This window comes from Etheostoma cragini, chromosome 23 (genome assembly GCF_013103735.1).
Source record: "Etheostoma cragini isolate CJK2018 chromosome 23, CSU_Ecrag_1.0, whole genome shotgun sequence".
NCBI classification, from domain to species: Eukaryota; Metazoa; Chordata; class Actinopteri; order Perciformes; family Percidae; genus Etheostoma; species Etheostoma cragini.
In genome coordinates this window covers 10984897-10999253 of record NC_048429.1, presented here as the reverse complement: position 1 = coordinate 10999253, position 14357 = coordinate 10984897, and the positions used below count along the sequence as shown (strand labels likewise).

The 14357-nt window shown below is 42.4% G+C and overlaps 1 protein-coding gene across 7 annotated transcripts in view; it reads left to right on the top strand.

Annotated features, from left to right (window-relative positions):
- foxp2 (forkhead box P2) overlaps positions 1-14357 on the top strand; it is a 102840-nt gene that overhangs the window by 19154 nt on the left and 69329 nt on the right. The window contains exon 1 of one of the 7 annotated variants that reach the window (XM_034863026.1): positions 12526-12858. The exons of 5 other annotated variants lie outside the window; for them this stretch is intronic. The gene's annotated coding sequence lies outside the window, so the exon portion shown is untranslated. Of the gene's footprint in view, positions 1-12525; positions 12859-14357 lie in introns of those variants that run through there. One more of the 7 variants, XM_034863031.1, reaches the window with a different exon arrangement.

Below are 14357 nucleotides of genomic sequence, written 5' to 3'. Positions count from 1 at the left end.
TATCAAAGCTCTACCCCTCTCTGTCTCTGTTATTCGCTCTCACTCATGATTCTAGCCGCCACCACCAGTTTCACTCCCTCAACATGCTGTATCCACTGCCTTTTTTCTCTCTCTACCTACTCTAGCAACCTCATACCAGTGTTGGAGCCAAGTCCTGGCAACTGAGTTTAAATAGAAATAATGATTCCCTTTGTTCCTGTGGTAGCTTAAACAGGATTCTGAACATGAAGTCACTTAAGCATCATGTTCATTTCTTGCCTTATCATCTCCCTACTTGATTGGGAGGTGCTTCTTTGTCTGATATTCCTATCCTGGGTAAAATGTTTGAAGAATATATTTTTGATAAAAAATTACAGAATGCATTTGAATTACAAGATTTTAAACAATTTGTGTAATAAGTATTGGATATTAGTGATGAGGTATCTGTTTGACAAGACTAAATCTCTTGTTTTGGATGAATAAATACTGTTAATTGAAGTTTACAGAAGAAGAATCTTCTTCTGCTGCCTTTAGTTTAATAAGGTCATCGATCTATCTGTTAAAGTGTGTGAGGAATCCTCAGAAATTTCACTTGATGGCACTGTTTTCCTTTTTGCTCCAGCAGAAGCAACAGGGCATGTTTTATGTATGCTGGGCACAATGTGAAAAGCCTGGCTGTGCTCCAGATATGCATGTCTTCTCTTTCTCTTCCTCTCCCTGGGCACTGAAACACACGCGGGACCACTGACAAACAATATGCACTATACAATTTTTATTTTTTACAAATCATTTCACTTTAAATAACATGGTTAAAAAGCTAGTACACATTGGCACAGTGTCTGCACTGTAGTTCATTCATTTTGTGTGTGTGTTTTGGAAAATTCTTTTTGCCTGATGCTAATTCAAAAAGTTGGAGGGTTTTTATTCTGAATCTTGCCTGGGTAAAACATTTAAAATAAATTTTATTTTTATTCTTTTAGAAGAAAACTGTCATTATTCAGCAGTTTAAATGAAATAAATCGCATTCCTCCTGCGCTGCCAGGCATTGCTTTAATAACTACATCAACATGATAAAACCTGTTAGGTCAGGAGTTTTCCTGTAGTTGATTTCAGTCTCAGACCTTTCTCTGAATAGGCATGGGCCGGTTACCGGTTTCAAGGTATACCGAGGTTTAAAAAAGTCACGGTTTTCAAAACCACTGAAATCTTCTGTCATACCGTCATTAAGGTATGAGCTGTTTTTTGAGTCTTTGAAGGCAGGAAGTGCAGTTTAGAATTCCCTCTCCCTGCCAGTGTGCAACGTGTTTTAAAATAAAATACATTGTGTTCAGTGGAACCCAGACATTTAAAAAAATAATACATTTATAACTGTCATTGCAATACCGTAATACTGTGAAACTGTGACATTTTTGCTGAAGGTTATCATACCGTCAGAATCTCTTACCGGCCCATGCCTACCACTCAACCACCACGTCATGCTGTATGGTCAGATCTTCAACTGAAAGTAGTCTCCAAAATACACACACACACACACACACACACACACACACACACAGTCATTCATGCTTTTTAAAGGGCTTTATTGTTTTTCTTTTTATAGTTTTGAGTTTAGAAATAAATACAAATTACTTAAGCATTAAATTCATTTGAAAGGGAAAAATGGTTGCCCTTTGTCTATTACTCTCCTTGCTGTCTAACAGGGAGGGGGATTAAACTGAGTTTAAATAGAGGTTGGATGGATGGATTGGGGTGTGTAAGGTGGTGGGGGTCAAGATCATATTAAGTGCTCACAAAGCAAATGGCTCAGCATTAGGAGGTGTTGGTCTGGTGGCCCTGTCTCATGAGCAGCCTTTAAAGACGCAATATATCACAGTGAAAAAACCCACAGCTTATATTTCAGCATCGTGCGCATCATAAATAAAGGTGTGCCATGTATAATTGAGGCTCGTGCATGGGGAACTCGGCTGGAGATGAGAAATGGAAATCTGTGTACTGGTAAATAGATAATCACACAAAAGTAATTGAGGTTTTCAAACCCCAATCTAGTCTGCCAGCAGGAGCTCGTTTGCATGTTAATCACGCCAGTGATTTCCCTTCATCACAGGGAAGTTCGTGCACACTTCCATAACCAGCTTTTAATTGCATTTAAAATGTCACAGAGGTGGAACACATGTAATTTAGCCAGAACTGTGTCCAAATTAATGGTTACTACTAAGACGCTCCATTGGACAGGGTTGGAAATGAGAGGCTGTCCATTGTTTGGGTCTTTATTAGAGATGCCTCCATCTTCCAGTCTCTCTATGATACCATCTCTACAGCACATATCAAGACTTTAAAATGAAATCTGACAAGCATTTTGTGAACAACTTAACACCACAATAGATGACAACTTCTTGCAAAATAAGCTAAATGGATGGACATTAAAAATGGGGGGAAAATAAACTTGAAAGGGAGAGACCACAAAGCCAAAGTGCTTGGTTTTAAATGGAGAAAGAAAGGGAGGAATAGTTAATTTTCTTTTATCACCAGGTGTTCTTTGGCGTATAAATTACCAAGATGATGTTTCCATAACACAGCTTAGGGCACTCCAGAGAGGGGAAACCTGCAAAACAGACCTATTTAATTTTTCATTGAGGTGGACCATCAGGAGCAATACGCCAATATTCCTCTTCCCCTTTTCCAGATGCCTTCTACCCTACTGTATCTTACCAAAACCCAAGCCCCTCTTACTTATTTTTTTTTTGTTAAATAGAAAAAATTCTGCCGAGACCTACATGAAAGGAAGGAACTGTTGAAATGTTAATTTTACCATCTGCTGTCGAGGCCTGCTACCTTTTTGTGTGTGTGTGTGTGTGTGTGTGTGTGTGTGTTTGTGTGTGTGTGTGTGTGTGTGTGTGTGTGTGTGTGTGTGTGTGTGTGTGTGTGTGTGTGTGTGTGTGTGTGTGTGTGTGTGCGCATTTTCTTTTTTTTCTCTGCCTTCTTTAATTCCCAGTAGTTCTGTTCTGTTTCATGAATGTGCTGCTATTTTGGCTGTTTGAAGTCATGGGGTCTCGACGAGCATGGCTTTGACTGGGTGGAAAATACAATGCCACATGGTGGCTGGTTGGAGACTGTCCATTACTTTCCTGTTTTAAGCCCGGTCCCTCTCCTGGTAACCCTGTTTCTTATACCAGTCCCAAGGCTCGAGTTACGCTCCCATGCCCACCTCCAGTACAGTCTGTCAGTCTCTCTCGCTCGCTGACTTGGGCTTGCCCTTGCTCTCCCTCCTTCCTGAGTATGCACGTCTTAAGGGACCTATTTAGTCTGTTTATCTTAATGCTGAGGATTTTAATCACTCGGTTACAAGACCCCTAGCACCTTTAGCTAATCAAAGTTTTTTTTCCCCCGTCTCAGCGCACATTATTGCCAGTTGTCCTCTAAGGTCCGTAAACCCCAGCAAATACAAGATAAAAATGAAATTCTCAACAACTGTGTTCTCCAGCTCTGTTTCGTCCTGTCTACTCATCACAAAAGTTGACACTTTTAAAAGCAAAAGTATATTGCCAAGTTTGCTGTGAAGATTTTGCCAAATGGATAAATTCCATTGTGAGATTTGATAGTTGGCAATTAGGGTGAGACATCCTGTGTGCAGAGTTGCTTAGCATTTTCCTTGGCCGGGACCAGATTGTTTAGTCTGCTCTCATTGTGAGCTGTTTCTGAGCTGCAGTTGACGGTTGTTTGCAGAGCGCTGGGGGAAAATGTGAGAGGGGCCAGTGCCTTTCTCTATTTATTTATTTTCCCCGTCCTTGGAGCTGGAATCTGATTTGTGTTCATGTTTCTCTATTCTCTCTGAGCGGTTTTTAAGTGTGGCTGCTGAAATCTAGACTCTGTATGACCTCACTGCACGGCCTGTGTTTCATTAATGACCAGCCCTGTGGTTTGGGGAGAGGAATATTTTTCATATGACACCGCCTTGCATTAGCGTGGAGCGGCAGCTGCACAACCACAAAACCATCCAATTTTGTGGCTTTGAAAAGGTGTGAAAAGTTCAGCTCCCTATAGCAAGCATTGTTTTTATAATTTTAGTCAGCGTATGCGAGAGTGCACGTATATATATGTCAAGGAGCGGAACTACTGAAAACTTGTAAAAAAAATTAAATAAAAAAGGGGAAAAAAAGTTACCTGCTAATGAAACATTTCTCTTTCATTCTCTTTGGCAACTTGTGAAGTAAATAGTGGAGATATGATTAAGAGTGAGACGTTTACACACTTGCAGATTTGACATGCTACGTGCCTAAAAGAAGCCACCTAAAATAACAAGCAGAAATTCAAAGTGGAGTAAGTAGCATTTTGACAGCTTGATTCATTTGTAATACATATGTAATTTCAACATGGTTTTATACTGTTCGGACCCTGAGTCCCTAATACAAGCAAGTCTTTTAAGTCTTTTTTTTTTTTTCTTCAAGTGCCACATCTGGCATAAGAGGTATTTCTTCGCAGATTGATTGATTTCCCAGGCTTTGGTGGAAGCGACTCACGCAAGCCACACAGCAATTGACTAAAAAGCATGCAACAATTCACAGACACACATAGCAAGCCTCTGCACCCCTCCCCTCCAAAAAAAAAAACCCAGACACTAGACTACTGTAACTCTGTTTTGTACCTTGCAGGATATTGAATATCCAAAAGGAAACCTCAGATTTGTCCTGTCCCAAAACAAAGAGCCCTTATGCTGCCGCCCTCCTCTTTACTTTCCCCCTCACTTTAAATCCAAACTGGTGCTATCAAGATCATAACACAACAAACACAACTTCTCTGAATACACAAGAAAACACGTGTACATTTCCAGACAATTCTCATGGTGCAATCCCATAGTCCTGGCAGCATTAAGTGTTGTGTTGTCAGCTTGAAGGCAGGAGGGGGAACAAGTAGAGATTGAGGTTAGTCACCAAGGCTCAGGCATAAGGAACAAAAGAGAAGATTACCTAATAGTCCCGCTATGTATTTGAAGTAGAGCCCGCTGTTTGTTTGGGGAGGTTTGGGGCTGGATGTGCAGGGAGATGTCTCAACGGCAGCTGATGGGTACGTTTAAGCTGTCAGAAACATCCCCTTTGCCATTCGTCTTCTGGAATAGACGGCAACTTGCTTCGACGGGGGCAAAAGCCAAGAAAGAGAGAAAGTTAACGATGTTTCCCAAGTTTGCAAAGTGATGAAAATGTTACCTTCAAGTATAATTGGGTGCCTTTGTGTAATTTAAAAGTCACTGTTTTAGACCCCTGATGCACGCTCCACACACTATTTCTGGGGCCTCGTGTTGTGAGATCTCTTCAGTCTCTCCACTTATGTTTGTAAACAACAGTCTTGCAGGTTGTCACTGAGAATAAAGTTCTATATTTTGCTCATTGCAGATATTATTTGATATTCACTGCCCAAACATCATCAACCAGCTGTAAACTACTTAATTACATGCCAAGACTGCATTAAACATACGAAAACATGGATAGTCGTGTGCATCTGCAAGTCATTTATGTAATTTGCTTTATAATTTGCTTTAGATTAAGGTCGTTAAGAGAACCCATTCAAACATAGTGTTGGAAAGGTACACCAATTTCTTGATAAAAGGTAGTGATCCATGCATCATACTGTGAATATATCACACACTTTTTCTTATTTAAATTTTCTGAAGCAATTTTTGCACAGTATAAGCCAAACCACTCTGTTGATAACTTTTAAAAATGGTTTTGGCTGAATTTTCCTTTTCTTTTTTAAAAATTCTATAAATTGCAGTCTTCCTCTTTACTGTGGTTTTGAACAAACAGTTACAACTCTTGATCCTCTGAAATGCCTGCCAGCCTTTTTCTGTTTTGATAAATTGTACATCTAGTCCTATTTTCAAAGTCATCAGCGATTGCTTTTTGGCCACTCAGAGTACTGAACCTGGACAGCTTTTAAAGGTAGTGAGTAGGTATGATAAGTGGCTCAATCCTTGTACTAAAGCATTTTTACTGAAGGTTTAATAGCTACTGTATAATAAATTATAATGTATTCTCTCCAATTGCAAATTCCCTTTTAATATAGCCCTTCCACTGTAGCAAAAAAGCCTATCTGAATATTATTGTGACCACCTTTTTAAGAATAGAAATCAATTGCATGATTTTAAGTAGTTAGATTCATACTTTTGAGGCAAATTTCCCCCAATGCCAAATGGAATGGTGCTTGTATAACCGGAATAGCTGACCAATTCAAGTAGGGACATCATGGTCAACTCCAAGTCAACTGTATGTTTTAGTATGAAATACAGCCGTTCATCCGAACATTTCAGCCTAGTTTAAACTCATTGAAAAGCAATAGGCTTATGAATCATCTTGCTGTTCCAATTTAATGGATCCTTTCAATGACAGCGTGCACCAGCACATCATCAAAGTGAAACTTCCAAAGTTCCGCTTAACTTGTTGCTGAAATAGTTTCTCGTTTTCAAGGAAAATGCAGCGCGCCAAGACCCAAGAAGTGTATCAGGGAATCTTCCCTGACGGAAAAATTGCCACTTGCATACTTGTCTTTGACCAAAGAGAAGCCCTCACCCGCTCCAGGGGAACATGTGCTGTTTAGGAAGATATAAAGTAGTAATTTTATTACTCGGTACATCTCCCCTCAGAAGCCATTTCATTTCTCCTTTCAGCCTCCACAGAAGCCTTTATTTGATCTCATATTCCTGAGTATGACTGCCTCAAACCAGTTGGACTCCGTTTATTTTCATTTGGAAAACACATTTAGTGTTGGAGGGGTGGCAGTGGATGGAAGTAGAGAGCAGGGTGTTCGGATGTGGAAGGGACTGAGGCAAGTTACTCTATCACAGTCTAATGTCCCCCTGCAGGGATTTTTTCCGCTGTGCCTGATTGTTGGGAGCCAAACTTTTATATTTCATTCTCCCAATTTGATCACTGTGAATTTCTTTGGTGTAATCAAGAAAAATCTTTTTAAAATGTTCTCTTCTAGTCTTCGCCTCACAAAAACTTCCCTGCAAATAACTCTTAACTTTGCATCCATACAGTGACATTGATACAGCTGGATACCCTTTACTCAGTGCTTTGAAACTGCAGATCATTGGAAAAGTGTGCCATTTATTAGGCACCCCACTTAGGCAGCCCAGATGTAGCTGGTCACTTGAGAGGGAGACGTCCTCATAAACTCTGAGACTTTAGAGCGGGCACAACACCCAACTGTAGAGTCCAAATTAACACCCCCACACACACCCTTCCTTAGATTCCACATCTTTGGCTATTTAACAAATCCTGTAACAGTGCAGCTGTCCGGAGGAGCCAAAACTGTATAATAAGTTCCCCAAAAATCTTTCTCCCACTCTTTCCTGTTTATCAGTGTCTTTGTTGGTCTCTTTGTCTGTGCCTGCAGCACCTATATCCTCTGCAGCCCGTGGCTGGTGACAGCACAATGAAAAAAATTCTGTGAAAGTGTCCGGAAGTCGCACTTATCTAAATAGTTAATTTTCATTGTCTTGTCTGTCCTTTTTTTTGGTAGAGGCGGGATGGGGGGTTATTGTATATTGTAGCCGCCACTGGGCTCAGTTCCACACAGTGAATTACCTCCAGATGTAATTCCTGTACCCCCCCCCCACGCGCCTTTTGCCCGCAAATTAGTGGCTAGTAAAAATTAGGTTTGAATTAGCCGCGGTGTGGAGAATAGAAGAGTTTAAAATTTCCATATAATGAGTTTATTATTCTTTGCTGGTATGCCGTTTTTCTGAATTAATTTGATCAGTTTTTTTTTTAGGTGTTATTGGTGTCGAGTTGAATGGTGTTTTAGTCATGAATGGGTTGCCAATGTGTCAGCAGTAAGCCAGAACGCCGAGGTAATAGGAGGACTCTGAAGTCCACTCTCCAGTAGAACGCTCCATGCATCAATAGCTTCTGGAGATCATTCCCAAACTTTCTCCATTATCTAATTCACGGTCGGTGTTTAATTTTTCTGTCATCCCGTATTGACGTATTTGTCATTGCTACTTGCATACACATTGACAGGATTCCTTTGACCTGGGATTGCGGTTGTTGCATAGCATATACAGGTGTTGTGCTCTTTTGACTGCTAGTGGAGCTTGTCTTGCTGCCATTCAACTGTGGAGCCATGGTTCTGGGAAAGATAATGTCTTTGGCAGAGCTGGAGCTGTGGGATTCTCAGACACTACAGATCACTGTCATAAATGGCTTTCAGATTAATCGCTAACAGGAAATATGAATGTGTGAAACCACTATTGTATCTCTACAATCTTTTTTTTAATCTGTTCCTTCATCTTGATGACATATCAGTGGCTAGGAGCATAAAAAAGAAAATCTCAGTAGCATGTAGTTTTTCTGTGAGAAAGAATTAATTTAAACTGCAACCACCTTTTACTGTATGATATCTACTACTGGGAAAAAGGGGGAAGTTGCCATGCTCTGCTCTTTCATCTAATACCAATCTGCTGTATAACAGGTAAACTGCTGTGAGCCGCACTTGCTTGTTTAAATTTACCCAGCTCAGCCGAGCCTTTGATTTCAGCAACTCGTTTAATTCAAATACACTTTTGAAGAAAAGCTATTTTTTTTTTTTTTAGGAAGGGGGAGTAGGGCATCGGAGGCAGCTGTGATGGTGGGAAAATAAGAGGAGGCGCAGGAGGGCCAATTTATCGTGGAGTGTCTTTCGGTAGTCTACCAGCTCCTTCGTTTCAAGAGGCCCGGCCAGCTTGAACTGTCTGACTTCTGTCATTTCGATCTCTTTTTATTTTTCTGCTGTAATGTATACTTTAATTCCCGCCCGCCTGCTGTCTGTGTGTAGCAGCGGCGTCTGCAGGAGCAGCTGGAGGGGAGGTGCAGGTATCATTAAGCCTTGGAGAGGCACCAGCGGAACGCTGCTGAGTGCTATACGTGGCTCCTTGCAGCGCATGTTGATATTTCTGGGCCCAGTGAATGTACAGCCTGGTTTATTTTCAATAGGAACCCGAGGCCGGGCTTGGCCAGAGCCCCGGCTGCTTACTCGGCCTGTTGATATTGAGTCAAGCAAACACTCTCTCAGGGATGTCCTGTTGGGCACTCAGCCAAAGTCGCAAATGGAAGTCACATGTGGAGACTTCCAAGGTAATGAGGCCTCAATTCACACCCATACTTTTATTTTTCCTTGTATAAGTTTTATTTGTATATGTATATTTTATACTTGTATAAATAATAGTTATTTTGTTGACCAGATCACCAAGCCTTAGATTTGTCTTATTCACTGCTTTAGAAATAGTATATTTCTCAGGAGAAGTGCAATTTTCAAACAACAAACAAAACAGAATCACCATATTTATTATTGTGATTGCAGTAATCAGGCCCCTCTTTATCTTTTTTTTTTTATTCACTGCTCTCATTTTTTTGCAGTGAAATACATATGCAAATATATTTGGACATTGTCATTATCAGCCACTTAATAGGCATTTCATTAGGGATTTTCTGAATGCACTGTGCAGGGCAAGTTGCCATGGATACCCTGGTGCTTAAGTACAGTATATTAAAACGGTGCTGCCTTTCAACCACTTATATAATCACCGGTCCGTAATGGTCTTTGCTCTCTGGCCATACGCAACATATCATGTGATCAACATTGCCCAGGACTCAAAAGAGCCCTACCCCCTCATTATGCCTTATTTGGATTTTTATTTATTTATCTGTAGGCAGGACTAAGTGGCTCATAAATTGTGCTTGTGGAACATTTGTGTGGCAACTAATGAATGGTGCTGATGGGTGTGCTCTATTCCACGTGTGGTGTTTTGCTGTTTGGACTCAGTGGTTATCACTGTGTGGGAGTTGTTAAGGGCAGTTGAGCATATTTTAACAGACAGTGAAATCACTTCATTTTGTCTGACTAGCTCTTAAATGTGAGAATGGACGAGGGAGGAGGGAAGTCAAATGGATAACCTCCCAATGCATCATTGATGCTCTTGGCGTTGGGGCTTCGATTAAAAACAACACTCAGTCAGAGAAAAGCCATAGTCTTTGTCTCCCCGCACCATTCTCATTGTCTTTTGTCCTCATTCCACTTATGTATATTTAAAAGGTCATGCACGCTTTTAATTTAAACACGTACAAAGTGTATTTCTATCACTAGCGTGCACATTTCCATCTAATGGTTTTTAGGGTTAATAAGGAGTGATTCACATGGCTTAAGGCTGGGCTGCTGCTGACTGACAAGCCTCGTGGCTCTTGGTACCACTGAAGTGATGGTGGCAGAAATGACGAGGGGAAACATGTTATGGGCGCTTGACTTTGTCTAGTGCACCAGAGGCAATGCACTTAACGGTGGCTTTGATTGAAAATTAATAGTGTGTGTGTATGTGTGTGTGTGTGTGTGTGTGTGTGAGTGTGTGTGAGTGTGTGTGTGTGTGTGTGTATAAACTGTGAAAATGATAGTGGCGGCAGAAGTGAAGTAACATCCGTCGCCATCGTTGTCGCGGCATTGCATTGCTTCCCAGATCCACTGCTCCCCCGCTGGTGCTCCTGCCAGGGTTGGGAACCAGCTGCTGCCACCCTCACCCCTCCCCACTGTACCCACTACACATGTCTACCCCTCTTTCTCCTTTCCCTGTTCTGCTGCCACCACATCAGGACGCTGGTGGGTATGTTCGTCTCCGTTGACCTTGGCAGCGGAAAGCACCGGAAGAACAGATGTAGGGAATAAATACCTGAAGGGGGGAGGCGCGCAATTGTCACAGATGTGTAGAAATAGGCAAAGCAGTCCCCCTAGTGAAGAGAACGTTTCTAAGGCCAGGGGCCTCTTGTTTGTCTTTTCCAGTGAGGCACTCTGAGTAGTTTAATAAAGGGGCTAAAGGAGCTCTCTGTCCCGTAGCTCTTATCGCTGAGAGAGAAATGGGGAAATTACCGGCATAATGTGGTTGCTTAGAGCAATTAACGGCAGGTGTTTAATGTTAGCCCCCTTTGCCTCTCTCTGTTACTGTTTTTCTTCTCTCTTGTTTGCTTTTGCACTATTGTCATCCCCCTTTCTATTTCTCTCACTTGCTTCAACTCCTACTGTCTCTCTCACTCTGCCGTGCTTGTTTAGTGTTTACCCTCCCTGCCTCGGAGCCCAGGAAGTTGACACTAATGAAAATGCTACATCTTTTGGTCTGTGTTGGTCTCTAAATAATGATATCATACAGCTGAAATATGCTCCAGCGGAGCCTGGGAGATAATGTGCTATTCAGAGCCTGTTAAATCATGCCAGTGCACCGCTTAGAGCTGCGAGTTCAAGTGGTTTTTACCCCACACTAGGGGCTACATCTTTTCCAAAATAAATCTGTCATAGTTACCCTGGGTGCCTCTCTTTAAAACATACAAGTTCTTGCACTCTCAATAACCTCTTGCTGTTGCTGCTTGTATATCTGCACGTGTGTGTCTGTTAGTGTATATCTTTGAATTAAATTTTGTTGCATTTCTGCCAGATTTAGTTGTGTGTTTGTATTTGAGTCTATGTATATGGACCAAACTTATGTCGGCAGAAAAAAGAAGAAAAAAAGAGTCCCTTCTTGTATTAAATCTCTCAGGCCCATGTGGTAGAGCGAGCTGGTGGCAGATGGACTGGCTTTCTACATCTGTTGTGTGCAGACTGGGGGCTTTGTACTCCTCTCTCCTGGGGAAGACCGAGCCTTTCTTCTTGCCAGTAGATTCCTGTCTGTTGGAGCGACTAAGAAAAACATCTGTGGCATGCAAGGGAGAGAGAGAGAGAGAGAGAGAGAGGAGGAAAGGAGAGAGAAAATAAAAAAATTGACAAAAGGATTGGCAAACACCATTAGCCCTAAATGTTCCAGCTCATTGCCTGCTGTGCATTGTTTACAGTAGGGGAAACATGTTGATACATCACATTCAGCACATCTGAGCCCAGCCCGGCTTAATTCTGCTCGCTTCAGCTTAAGGTCGGCTTCTTAGCAGGCAGTGGGGGCCGGCTGTTTTGCAGTTCCAGTTAGGGATACCAAACTAATTCATTAGGAGAGACTTGTTCAAATAACTGAATCCTCATGTAAGACATCTGTGCAGACACGTTTGCCTTTTATCAAGTGGTAAACCAAGCTTTAAAAATTGTGGCTGAGGGTGAAAGCTGTGAAATGTTGGTCAGCTTGTGCGTTTTTATTTTTAAAATAAGAAATTTAAACCTTTCCCATAGACTTAGTCTTACCTGGCATAATGTTTCATGCTACAAAAGCTATAAAGAGTGTAGACAGTGGTGGCAGAAGACTCTCGAAAAGCATCATCTTAGTATTTTGTCAAGAAAAAGTAAGGGAGCATTCGGCATGCGGAGGTCTCCTGAGTTCTAAACCTTTGTGGTCTCCCTCCCCTTTTAGATTCCTCTACAAAACGCCTCTTCTGAACCCCCCCCCATACATACATACACACACACACACACACCCAGTTACACCCCCCTCACCATTCCTTTGCCAACTCTCGCCACCCTCGGCCCCCACCTCTTCGCTCCCCGCGACCAGCCCCCGTACCCCACTGATCAAGCCACTGCTTTTTGTGTACTATTGGTCCTCAGGCGTCAAAACAATCCAGTGGGGCTGCCTGACTTGTTTTAATTAGGCAGCACTGAAACGGCAACTGTCTCTCAGACGTGACCGGGCAGAGGTGCTCTCCCCTCGCACTACTGTAAATACCGCTGTAAATACTTCTCTGCTGATGTCTTTGACAGTAAGCGTCAGATAGCTTGTCTTTACTTTTTCCCACCTTTTTTTCCCCACTTTTGATGCCCTGATTTCTACAAGTGGCGTTTTCCCCCTCTCTTCTTTTGTGACACACACTAATGCTTCCAGGCTGCTGAGAATACTTCTTCAAATGCTTTTTACCGGAGCGAGTGGATTTCTCACTTATTGTTTTAAAGGTAGGTCATTTTATCTGTCACTCTTTCCCTCTCTCTTTTGCTCTCTATTTAGGACTTTGTTTAGATGTGTACTTGGGGTACCGTACCAGTTCTTTGTGATAGCATGTTACTTGGTAACGCATGGATGTGATATGGCTAATTGTTTTTAAGAGCCCTATACACTCTTTGCCAGAGCACGGTGTGGAGGCTACCGACTGCCGTTGAGCCCTTCACTAATCCCATTCAGACTCTTTACATCTACACACACACACCCACACACACACACACACACAATTTGACATGTATACAATCAGGGCTGAAAAGAAAAGCACTGAACCGTGCTAGAATAAAGCCAGACACACATACCTTAGCGCAAACTCACATCTCGCCGTGGTGTCCTCCAGCCCTTCGTCTGTCTCTGTTTCTCTCTCGTGTTAGCGATGCCGGATACATAGAGCAGAGGAAAGAGCCAGTCGGGCAGGTTGTCTGTAAGAGTGTGTGTGTGTGATTGTGTGTGTGTGTGTGTGTGTGTGTCTGTGTGTGTGAACTTTCACAAAAGAGAGAGAGAGAGAATGAAACAAAGAGTGTTCAGAGAAGCAGATTTGCGATTAGAGCAAAAGCAGCCCGGGAAGCATGCAGCCGATGTGCAAGCGGAGAGTCGAGCGGCGAGCATCCTGCAAGTAGTCACAGCCCTTCCCGTGTGAAGATCCCCTCACACACGCGCACACTCTCCCATTCTCACACACAGGATCCACCCACACACACAGTCAACCTTAAGCACACACACATGCTCTTACAAATTTGCACCCAAATGCACAGAATGTTTCCTTTTTTCTTTATACTTGTATGTATGTAAGTAAGTTAATATAAATAAATATGATCAGAGTTGAAGGTCATTCCCTAAATTAAATGACAGGAAAAAGACATCTAATTAATAATTGCCTTGTCTACCACTTTCAATAAAATGGGGAATGAAATAATAAGTAGTGTTTTCCAGTAATTGTGATACATCAGCGGCAAGCATAAGAAATGATGGTGTAATTATTTCCAGTGTAGAGAGAGAAAGAAACCACCGTGTCTCTGTCATAAATTTCCATTTTGTACACTACCACCCCCCCCAACCCTTCCATTCACACTCATGCTCACACACATACACACTCTCTCTCTCTCTCACTCACACACACACACACATACACACACACACACACACGCACACTCCCTCTGCTGTCCCCTCTCCCACTCTTTTCCTTCTTTCCCCCAACTCTAGCCTTTCCTATCAGGCCTGCATGTCCGACCCACACAGGGGGCCCCGGTCGGTAATTGCCCCGGTGACAACTGGAAATGATAGAATAATTGTCAGGAGAAGCGTCTGGGCTTTCTTTTTTTTAATGGGGCGAGGGTGATTTAAGTATGCATGAATGGCACGGTGGTGGCGAGTGAGGGAGAGCAGAGGAGAGAGAGAGGGAGTGGGGGGAACTGGGGCGGGGGCTGGGTGGTGGCTGGGGGGGGGGGGGGGGGGG